Raw genomic sequence first — 11205 nt, 5'->3', positions numbered from 1 at the left:
AGACAAGCTATGATACCTATAGACACAAGATACAAACTCAGCTAATCACACAAACTCAGCTAACCAAGCTCAGCTAACCAAGCTCAACTAACCAAACTCAGTTAACCACACAAACTCAGCTAACCACACAAACAAGACACAAACTCAGCTAACCACACAAGACACAAACTTAGCTAACCACACAAACAAGACACAAACTTAGCTAACCACATAACAAGACACAAACTTAGCTAACCACATAACAAGACACAAACTTAGCTAACCACATAACAAGACACAAACTTAGCTAACCACACAAACAAGGCACAAACTAAGCTAACCACACAAACAAGACACAAACTTATCTAACCACACAAACAAGACACAAACTTAGCTAACCACATAAGACACAAACTTAGCTAACCACACAAACAAGACACAAACTTAGCTAACCACATAAACAAGATACAAACTTAGCTAACCACACAAACAAGACACAAACTTAGCTAACCACACAAACAAGACACAAACTTAGCTAACCATATAACAAGACAAACTTAGCTAACCACATAACAAGACACAAACTTAGCTAACCACACAAACAAGCCACAAACTTAGCTAACCACATAAACAAGCCACAAACTTAGCTAACCACACAAACAAGCCACAAACTTAGCTAACCACATAAACAAGCCACAAACTTAGCTAACCACACAAACAAGCCACAAACTTAGCTAACCACATAAACAAGCCACAAACTTAGCTAACCACACAAACAAGCCACAAACTTAGCTAACCACACAAACAAGCCACAAACTTAGCTAACCACACAAACAAGCTACAATCTTAGCTAACGACACAACACAAACTGATCTAGTCACACTAAAATACACAAAGTTAACCACACAAATATAACACTGAACTTAAGCTCATTTCATCAAAGTGAACATCTTAACGCTAGTGTGATACTAAGAAGTTCAAAACCTAGAATACCATTACCAAAAAAAGTTCAGTGCAAAAAGTTCAATACCAAGAAGTTCAAATTCAATATCAAGAATACCGTTACAAAGATCAATAAAAAAATTATACCAAGATCGCTTTCAAAATGTTCCAAACCAAGATGTTCAATAACAAGCTCAGTACCAAGAAGTTCAATACTAAGATCAATATCGTGAAGTTCATTACCAAGCTCAGTTCCAAGAACTTTAATACCCAGATCAATATCAAGAAGTTTAATACCAAAATCATTATAAAAATAATCAATAAAAAGATGGACACCAAAAAGATCATTATCAAGTTCAATTCCAAAAATATCAATAACAAAAGTTCAATACCAAGAATACCAAGATCAATACCAAAAAAAAAAAAAGTAATCAATTTAAGCAGAGTTCTGGGGAAAAATATTTGATATAAATTGAAATGATAATAATAATAAGATAATAGTAATCATATAATAATAATAATAATAATAATAATAATAATAATAATAACAATAATAATAAAAATAATAATAATATTCTTACTGCAGTAAAATATAAATCAAACAATTATCAGAAAAATAAAAGTATCCCTTCAAGGAGTGTTCCCTGATGCTGATGGAGAGCTCTTGATCCAAGAAGTTGGAGCCACCCCCCTCGACTTCCTTGCGTCAAACCTGATTACCTCCCCTCCCCAAGGCGCTGTAGGACATGAGGGTTTAACGCTTCCACTAAAAAATTATGTTAGGCACAAAGTGCACACACAGCAGAAACGCACACGGGAGCCACACGCACACAAGCCACGAAACGCGCACATAAGCCAAGACACACACACACACACACACAAACCAAGACACGCATATACACAAGCCAAAACATGCATACACAAACCAAGAGGCGCGCCGCACGCAGACACACACACACACACACAGGGGTCAGTCCTAGAACCAGTGCTGTTTCTGGTATTTGTGAACGACATGACAGAATGAATAGACTCTGAGGTGTCCCTGTTTGCAGATGACGTGAAGTTGATGATAAGAATTCACTCGATCGAAGACCAGGCAGAACTACAAAGGGATCTGGACAGGCTGCAGACCTGGTCCAGTAATTGGCTCCTGGAGTTCAACCCCACCAAGTGCAAAGTCATGAAGATTGGGGATGGGCAAAGAAGACCGCAGACGGAGTACAGTCTAGGGGGCCAGAGACTACAAACCTCACTCAAGGAAAAAGATCTTGGGGTGAGTATAACACCAGGCACATCTCCTGAAGCGCACATCAACCAAATAACGGCTGCAGCATATGGGCGCCTGGCAAACCTCAGAACAGCATTCCGACATCTTAATAAGGAATCGTTCAGGACCCTGTACACCGTCTATGTTAGGCCCATATTGGAGTATGCGGCACCAGTTTGGAACCCACACCTAGCCAAGCACGTAAAGAAACTAGAGAAAGTGCAAAGGTTTGCAACAAGACTAGTCCCATAGCTAAGAGGTATGTCCTACGAGGAGAGGTTAAGGGAAATCAACCTGACGACACTGGAGGACAGGCGAGATAGGGGGGACATGACAACGACATACAAAATACTGAGAGGAATTGACAAGGTGGACAAAGACAGGATGTTCCAGAGATTGGACACAGTAACAAGGGGACACAGTTGGAAGTTGAAGACACACATGAATCACAGGGATGTCAGGAAGTATTTCTTCAGCCACAGAGTAGTCAGTAAGTGGAATAGTTTGGGAAGCGATGTAGTGGAGGCAGGATCCATACATAGCTTTAAGCAGAGGTATGATAAAGCTCACGGTTCAGGGAGAGTGACCTAGTAGCGATCAGTGAAGAGGCGGGGCCAGGAGCTCGGACTCGGCCCCTGCAACCTCAACTAGGTGAGTACAACTAGGTGAGTACACACACAAACACAAGACACACAAGCCAAGACAAGCACATACAAGCCAAGAGAAGCAAACACATTCCAAGGGATGCACACACACAAATCTAGGCACACACACACACACACACAAGCCAAGACACGTACACACACACACATAAGCCAAGACACGCATACACAAAGCCAAAACATGCACACACAAACCAAGACGCACACACACACACACACACACACACACAAGCCAAGACACGTACACACAAGGCAAGACACGTACACACAAGGCAAGACACGCACACACACAAGCCAAAAAAAAAGAATTTTAAGGAGAGACATTAAGGATAGCATTAAAGTGGGAGAAGGAAGCAGCAGAGTCCTGCTTTACGAGTTGAGAATAAAACATTAATAATGGCCCCAGCAGGACCACTAGCTACTGATGTGATCCACAGCACTACCACCCAACGCTCCGCCATCACACCAAGAGAGGGGGAAGGAGGGAAGGAAGAGAGGGAGAGTAGGAGAGGGAGAGAGAGAGACAGAAAGAAATGTAAATAATATATATATATATATATATATATATATATATATATATATATATATATATATATATATATATATATATATATATATTTCCTCTCTCTCAGAAGCGTACCCAAACTCGCTACAAAGCTTCAACAGCGTTGCTAAAATGAAAAGCAAATGATCATGATATTACCGGCACACTTTGAGGCTGCTGCCCTCGTAAAGCATTATGGACGTAGGTGCCAGAGGGAGAGGCCAGATGAGAAGCAAAGCAACTCTTCCTGAGGAGGAAGCAAAGAGACTCTCACTGTATCAATAAAAATTACAGCAAAGGCACACTTATCTCTCTAAATATAGAATTGCATTCTCTGTTGGGAGTCTCGCTCTCTCTCTTAGGTGGCTTTCTTGGTAGTGTTTCTTAAGAGTCTTTCCTGGTATTCCTTCTTAAGATTCTTTCTTGGTAGTCTTTGAGAGTCTTTCCTAGAAACATCTGTTAGATGCTGAAGACCGCCTTGAGAACTTTGCCTATGATTTTATTTAACTTAGTTATAAATTTGCAATGCTAAGTGGAACACAAGAAAAATATCAACACAGATTAAATGTTGGTGGGATAGGATGGTGGTAGTGGTAGGAGGATGAGGTAGTAGTGATGGGAGTGATGGTGGTAGATGATGGTTGTGGAAGGATGGGGTGGGTAGTGGTGATGGTGGTGGTGATGGTGGTGGTGATGGTGGTGGTGGTGATGGTGGTGGTGATGGTGGTGGTGATGGTGGTGATGGTGGTGGTGATGGTGGTGGTGATGGTGGTGGTGATGGTGGTGGTGATGGTGGTGGTGGTGGTGATGGTGGTGGTACAGATTGCGTCCTCCTGTCAAGTGGGGTTTTAACGCTGTTAAACACTTTGAGGTGTTTCTGTTGTTAAAAGTTAACGTTGTTGTTTGTTTCCGCTTCTCAACGAGAAGTTATAAGCCAGTCCCTCTTGTGTCACTGAGTCACTGAGACGGAGTCACCAGCCAAGAAGTAGAACCCCCTCAACCATTACTAGGCGAGTACAACTACGCTAGTACAAACACACACACAAGTAGTGAACAATATTACTTCTATTATAATCATCGGGGAGTGCTAAACCCGTAGGAATTATACAGCGCCTGGGGAGGGGGATGGCAGATATTCAGGCTCAATTTAGGGAACTGGAGCACAGATCCAATTCCCTAGAATAAGAGCCCCTCACCAGCGTCAAGGAACCTCCCTTGACGGGTAGTGAACAATAACTGACTATGAATGAATACGTGTGGCCACACAATTAGAGTTTTAAAGGTGATTGGTGGATGAGTTGAGTGTTTCTGTATGAAATAATAATTCACTGTTTTAGAGACCAGATATACACCTGGGTGTAGTCTCTCTCTATATAAACGCTGAAATATTTTAAGTTAATACGTAGTTTAGAGATGAAAGTGTTACTGTTGTTGGGTAGATTACGTGCAGTCGTGATGACTATTGTGTAGGCGATATGATTGAAACTCGGAAAAAAATATTATGTAGGAGCTATATTGATGATTAATTGTGATATTTGCATTATTTAACTTTATAGTATTCTCTCTCTCTCTCTCTCGCTACTTGGTAGATTATTCCACTCACTGACAATTATGATGCTTAACCTGTACTTTCCTAAATCCTTTCTGAATCTATTTTTTAAAGCGACTTGTGACGCGACTTGCGAAGTGACTTGCGACGACGGTTACGATACGACTTGTAATGCCAGTTGCAATACCAGTTGCCACGCGACTTACAAAGCCACTTGACACACGACCTGCGAAAAGGTAAATTTTTGCGCAGTTTGGCCAAATTAGTGAATTAAGCCTAGCTTCCCTAAAGAGATTTATGAATAGGCGCTATGCGAGTACAGAAGAGTTAGCAGAAGCAGTAGAGAGGTGAAGACGATGTAATCAGCCCATCACCCTTGAAGACGTAATTTTGGGGTGGTCAGTCCCTTAGCCTGGAGAAGATTTTCAACTTCACATTGTTCCAGACTATGAAACAAAACTCTTCTCCAGGCTGAGGGACTGACCACCTCAAAACTACGTCTTCAAGGATGATGAACTGATTACATCGTCTTCACATCTCTACTGCTTCTGCTAACTCTTCTGTACTCGACCGAAAAAGCCTTATGTGTAGGCGAAAAGTTTCGGACTAAAGATGCCTAACTGTTGCACATGTGTCTTATCAACAGCAAACATACACATGTGGCTGGATCTTTTTCCACAGAGTTAAGGTGAGGACTAAGATGGACGACAGATTCACAGCAGATCACAACACTGAGAAGCTTAAGGAAGCGATGCATCTCTTTGTTCTTACATCGACACTCCTCCTCCCTGAGAGGATAATATTTCTGTAAGATAGGGAATGAACAAGGCCAGAGAGATGGACCAGTGATTCCAGGAGCGACGTCAGATCTAACTTCTTGACTGGTCAAGTAATAGATGGGATTTGAATTCCACAGAAAATATATGGGCAAATATTATGAATGTATGGGAGCTCTTCCAGCAGCCAGCACTGCGCCAATTGTTGCTCACATTTAGCTTCCCTTAGGTCGGTAAGTGCTTTCGACAACTGGTAACTAACACACACACGTAGATGAAGATAAATTAAATATACGCAGTTTTAGGAACAGATACAATGAAGATGACGAGAGGCAGGAATCTTGTGGTACCAATCGAAAAAGGCTAAGAGGCTGAGTCAGGAACCGAGACTCGACCTCTCCCCTTACAGAGCCTACTACCAGAATACTTCTAAGTGATTCAGCAGATCCAGAGGAAACTAAGCCTCGCCCACATTCCCTTACCCGTCACAAGCAGTACTTGACTATATTCTCACTGACCTATTGAAGTCTCCCAGCTCAGGCTTACAGAGTAACATTATGTATGTGATGGAATATGATATTGGGGAATAGCTGTTTTTCTCATTGTGTAACTATATTATATAATAATGTAGCAGCACATTGCTAATGTAGTGAAAGCTGTTAAAAAAAAGGTCGATGTAAACAAAATTCATGTGCTAGACTAGTCATGGTCATTAACACTTTCAGGCCACTACAGTTAACCTGTTGTTGCTATTGTAGCTGTTGCTGTTACTGCTGCTGTTGTTAATGCTGATGTTGCTATTGCTATTATTGTTGCTGTGGTTACTGCTACAGCTGCTGTTCTTAATGTTTATGCTGTAGCTTTTGCTAGTGATGTTAATGCTGTCGATATTGCTACTCCTATTTTTGTTATCGGTGGCAATGAGCGAAGCAACGATGGTTTTGTTGATGGTGGTGGCGATTGCAGTGATGGTGGTTGATGGTAGTGTTGTTGGCTAGTGGTGGTGGTGATGGCAGCGTTATTGCTCCTGGTGTTGCTAGTGGCGCTGAACTTTCAATTCAGTAGTCTCTCAATCAATTATACCAGTAATTTACACAATGCCATTCCTCCACAAACATACCCCTGCTCTCCCTCAGGTAGCACACCCTGGCTATCTTCCTCAATTCCATTATCTTCTACATAGGGAGCAAGAATGTTATCTATTTTTCTCTCTCTTCCATCACGACAAAAAAAAAAAAAAAACGCGACTCGCGTGATATGTTTGATTAAAATTTCCCAGAAGTTCTTGGATAAAAACTTTTAGAAAGGGAGGGAGAGGGAGGGGGGGAGAGAAAGAGAGAGAGAGAGAACAACAAAAGCAATTGGTTAGGATGGAAACCATTTTAGACAAATCTAGTCCACGTTCTTATCTGTCGATCCATGTACTTTTATCATAGTTACAAGTGTACACCTTGTACAAGTGGCTGTACACCTTGTACAAGTGGCTGTACACCTTGTACAAGTGGATATACACCTTATAAAAGTAGATGTACATTTTATACAGGTGGAAATGCACCTTGTACACGAGCACAGCGCTAGGCTGGCGGTGTGCCATCCTACACTAGTTAAACAGTGTGTACACACCAGGAGCCTGTACATCAGGATACCGTCAACACAAGAGCCTTTAATGTCAGTGTTGGTGAGCTCTCTCATACACAGTTACATACACACTCAAGAGTCCTTATATAAGCTGTCATATTTAGGTTAGGTTAGGTTTGTTATGAAACAGGACAAGTGTTTCCTGAAGCGGGTCTTAGTCAGATGATGACCCACCGTTGGAGTTCTTGGTCATCTGACGAGGCCTTCTGCTGGCTTACCGGTCCACATCTTTAAAAATTTTAGGATAAGAATTGCCATACTGGTGACAATGAGTGTCCTGAAACAGTATAAGTGACGTGCTGGTGACGTTCCCGTGCCACAGAACTCCAATCCCTTTCCCAAACCCTCAAGCCGTTCTGTCGTCGGGCCTTATCTGTCTTATTCCTGTTCAGTTGTGACGACAACAGTTTAGAAAACCGACAAGTTAAAGAATAAGACACTTGTGCAACATTTGGGAATCTGTATTACGGAAATGTTTGGCTAGCCAGCGGCTTCTTCAGTCCTTTACAGAAAAGAACGGTGGAAGTTGAGGAGGAGTCTGAAGTAATCAGTCCTCAGTCTAGAGTCCATCAATCAAGACTGATAGACTGAACACATCAGCTCCAGGCTGAGGGACTGATTACCTCAAACTCCTCATCCTCCCCCGTTCTTCTCTGTAATGAACTGAAGAAGCCTCTCAGCAGGGATCATTTATTTTCCTCAGCACATCACTCAGCAGGGATCAGTCATTCTCCTCAGCACATCACTCACCAGGGATCAGTCATTCTCCTCAGCACATCACTCAGCAGGGATCATTCTCCTCGGTACATCACTCAGCAGGGATCATTCTCCTCGGTACATCACTCAGCAGGGCTCATCCTCCTCATTACATCACTCAGCAGGGATCAGTCATTCTCCTTAGCACATCACTCAGCAGGGATCAGTCATTCTCCTCAGAACATCACTCAGCAGGGATCAGCCATTCTCCTCAGCAAGTCGCAGTGGCAAAATGCTTTCAACATATGGATGTAGGGAACAGCCAGTAATTGAAAGCTGTAACGCACAGCTGACTCCAATTCTTTCCCACAACTGTCTCTGACTTTATTCTTACCCACAGCTGGCTCCAACTTTGACTCACAACTGTTCCAGAGTATTAAATAAAGTATAAACCTGCAATGTGCTAAACCGAGATTTAAAATGAGCTAAAATAACACCGTTTAACTTGCAAAGCAAATGAAAGAATTTAAAGGGAGGGAGGGAGGGAGGGAAAGAGGTCGTGGATAGCGGGAAGACAGCTTTTATACCACAAGACGGGCAACAAAGAGCAACCACACCCTGGCTGCGCCCTTCTCAAGAATTTTATATCATATGACATCAATTATTCCTTGGATGACTCGAATCTAGCTCATTTTCGCACACTTTTATAAAGTCAAATAACCAAATAAAATATGTAGCTCACAGCTGGCTCCAATTTCATCTTGTTTCCTATTTGTATGTTACATAAGAGAAAATTAGGAGAGATAATGCTAAGGAAGCCTTAAGTAAGGTGATGTAACAGCTCTTAGCTTGTAAATAAAGGTAGGAACTCTGAGCCTTACCTCGTAAAAACCAGTGTTGAGAAAGAGGGAGAGAGGGAGAGAGGGAGAGGGAGAGAGAGAGGGAGAGAGAGAGAGAGAGAGAGAGAGAGAGAGAGAGAGAGAGAGAGAGAGAGAGAGAGAGAGAGAGAGAGAGAGAGAGAGAGAGAGAGAGAGAGAGACAGAGAGAGAGAGCCTGCAATTCCCAGTGCTTGAAGTTTTGTGGCACCAGGGCCTCTTAGCAAAACTTCAAGCACTGGGAATTGCAGGCTCTACGCTATGTCTCCTCAGTGATTACCTTCATGGTAGATCTCTAAGTGTAGTTCTCAATGGAATGGAATCAGCAAGACATCCTATTGGGGCAAGTGTTCCACAAGGAAGCATGCTGGGTCCATTGTTATGGAATGTCTACTTCAACGACCTTCTTCATCTCATCCCAGAATCACATGCATATGCAGATGACTGTACACTGACATTCACTTATCCAAGAGAAGAAATGCCAGCTGCTCTAAGCTACATCAATCACCAGCTGAGAGCTATATCAGCTTGGGGAAATAGATGGCAAGTAACATTTGCACCTGAGAAAACGCAAATGATGATCGTCTCTAGGAACCATGATGGTAATGCTGGTGCAGTAGTAAGGATGAATGGGAGGATGTTGGCACCTGGAGAAGAAGTTGATATCCTTGGGGTGAAATTTGACTCCAAACTAACCATGAAGAACCACGTTGTAAATCTTGCAAACAAGGCAGCCAGGAAGCTTACAGCACTTCGCCGTATCTCCCATCTGCTTGACAGTAGGGGTTGCAAGATCCTGTACGAGGCACAAGTACGCTCACACCTTGAGTATGCTCCACTTTCTTGGTTTGCCTGCCCCCCCTCTCATCTGCGACTGCTTGACAGAGTAGAGAACAGAGCAAGACGTCTCATCTCTCGCCTGGACCCATCCTGGATAGATCTGTCATTTCAGCAGAGCCTTCAACATAGGAGGGATGTGGGTGGCCTTACTGTTATGTACAAGGCCAATATTGTCAAAATACCACACTTGGATCCACTTCGAGGACAGCGTGAAACAAGCTTTTATGCCACAAGACGGGCAGAAAGCAGCAACTTCACTCTGGTTGTACCCTTCTCCAGAACATCACTCCATCTGAGATCATACATACCCAGGATGACTCGAGTATGGAACACATTCGTTCAGCATAATGATGTCAACGAGATAAAGTCAGTTGATCAAATGAAAATGCTGGCCCACAGATGGCTCCAACTTCATCCTGTTCCCTACTTGTATGTCTCATAACAATAAAAATGCTTTCAAATGAGCTGATGTAGGTAACAGCTCTTAGCTTGCCAATAAAGTTAGAAATCCTTAACCTGTAAATAGCTGTCAATAAAGCTAGGGATCCTTAACCTTGTCAAACCCTGTGTAAAAAAAAAAAAAAAAAAAAAAAAAAAAAAAAAAAAAAAAAAAAAAGAGAGAGAGAGAGAGATAAAGGGAGGGTGACCTAACAGATTTTATGTTGAAACGTTTGTTTATACTGGCACAGTGATATTGTTTACAATGGCAGAATGATTTTGTTTATAATTTCACAGTGATCTTGTTTACAATGGCACAGTGATCTTATTTACAATAGCACAGTGATCTTGTTTGCAAAGGCACAGTGATCTTGTTTACAATGGCACAGTGATCTTATTTACAATGGCACAGTGATCTTGTTTGCAAAGGCACAGTGATCTTGTTTAGAATGGCAAAGTGATTTTGTTTACAGTGGCACAGTGATCTTGTTTATAAAAGCACAGTGATTTTGTTTACAGTGGCACAGTGATCTTGTTTATAAAAGCACAGTGATCTTATTTACAAAGGCACAGTGATCTTGTTTACAATGGCACAGTGATCTTGTTTACAATGGCACAGTGATCTTGTTTACAATGGCACAGTGATCTTGTTTACAATGGCACAGTGACCTTGTTTAGAATGGCAAAGTGATCTTGTTTACAATGGCACAGTGATCTTGTTTACAATGGCACAGTGATCTTGTTTAGAATGGCAAAGTGATCTTGTTTACAATGGCACAGTGATCTTGTTTACAAAGGCACAGTGATCTTGTTTAGAATGGCACAGTGATCTTGTTTACAAATGCACAGTGATCTTGTTTAGAATTGCACAGTGATCTTGTTTACAAAGGCACAGTGATCTTGTTTACAAAGGCACAGTGATCTTGTTTAGAATGGCACAGTGATCTTGTTTACAAAGGCACAGTGATCTTGTTTAGAATTGCACAGTGATCTTGTTTA

Source organism: Cherax quadricarinatus, chromosome 29, assembly GCF_038502225.1.
Source record: "Cherax quadricarinatus isolate ZL_2023a chromosome 29, ASM3850222v1, whole genome shotgun sequence".
Classification (NCBI taxonomy): Eukaryota; Metazoa; Arthropoda; class Malacostraca; order Decapoda; family Parastacidae; genus Cherax; species Cherax quadricarinatus.
Note: the sequence above shows the minus strand (reverse complement) of the source record.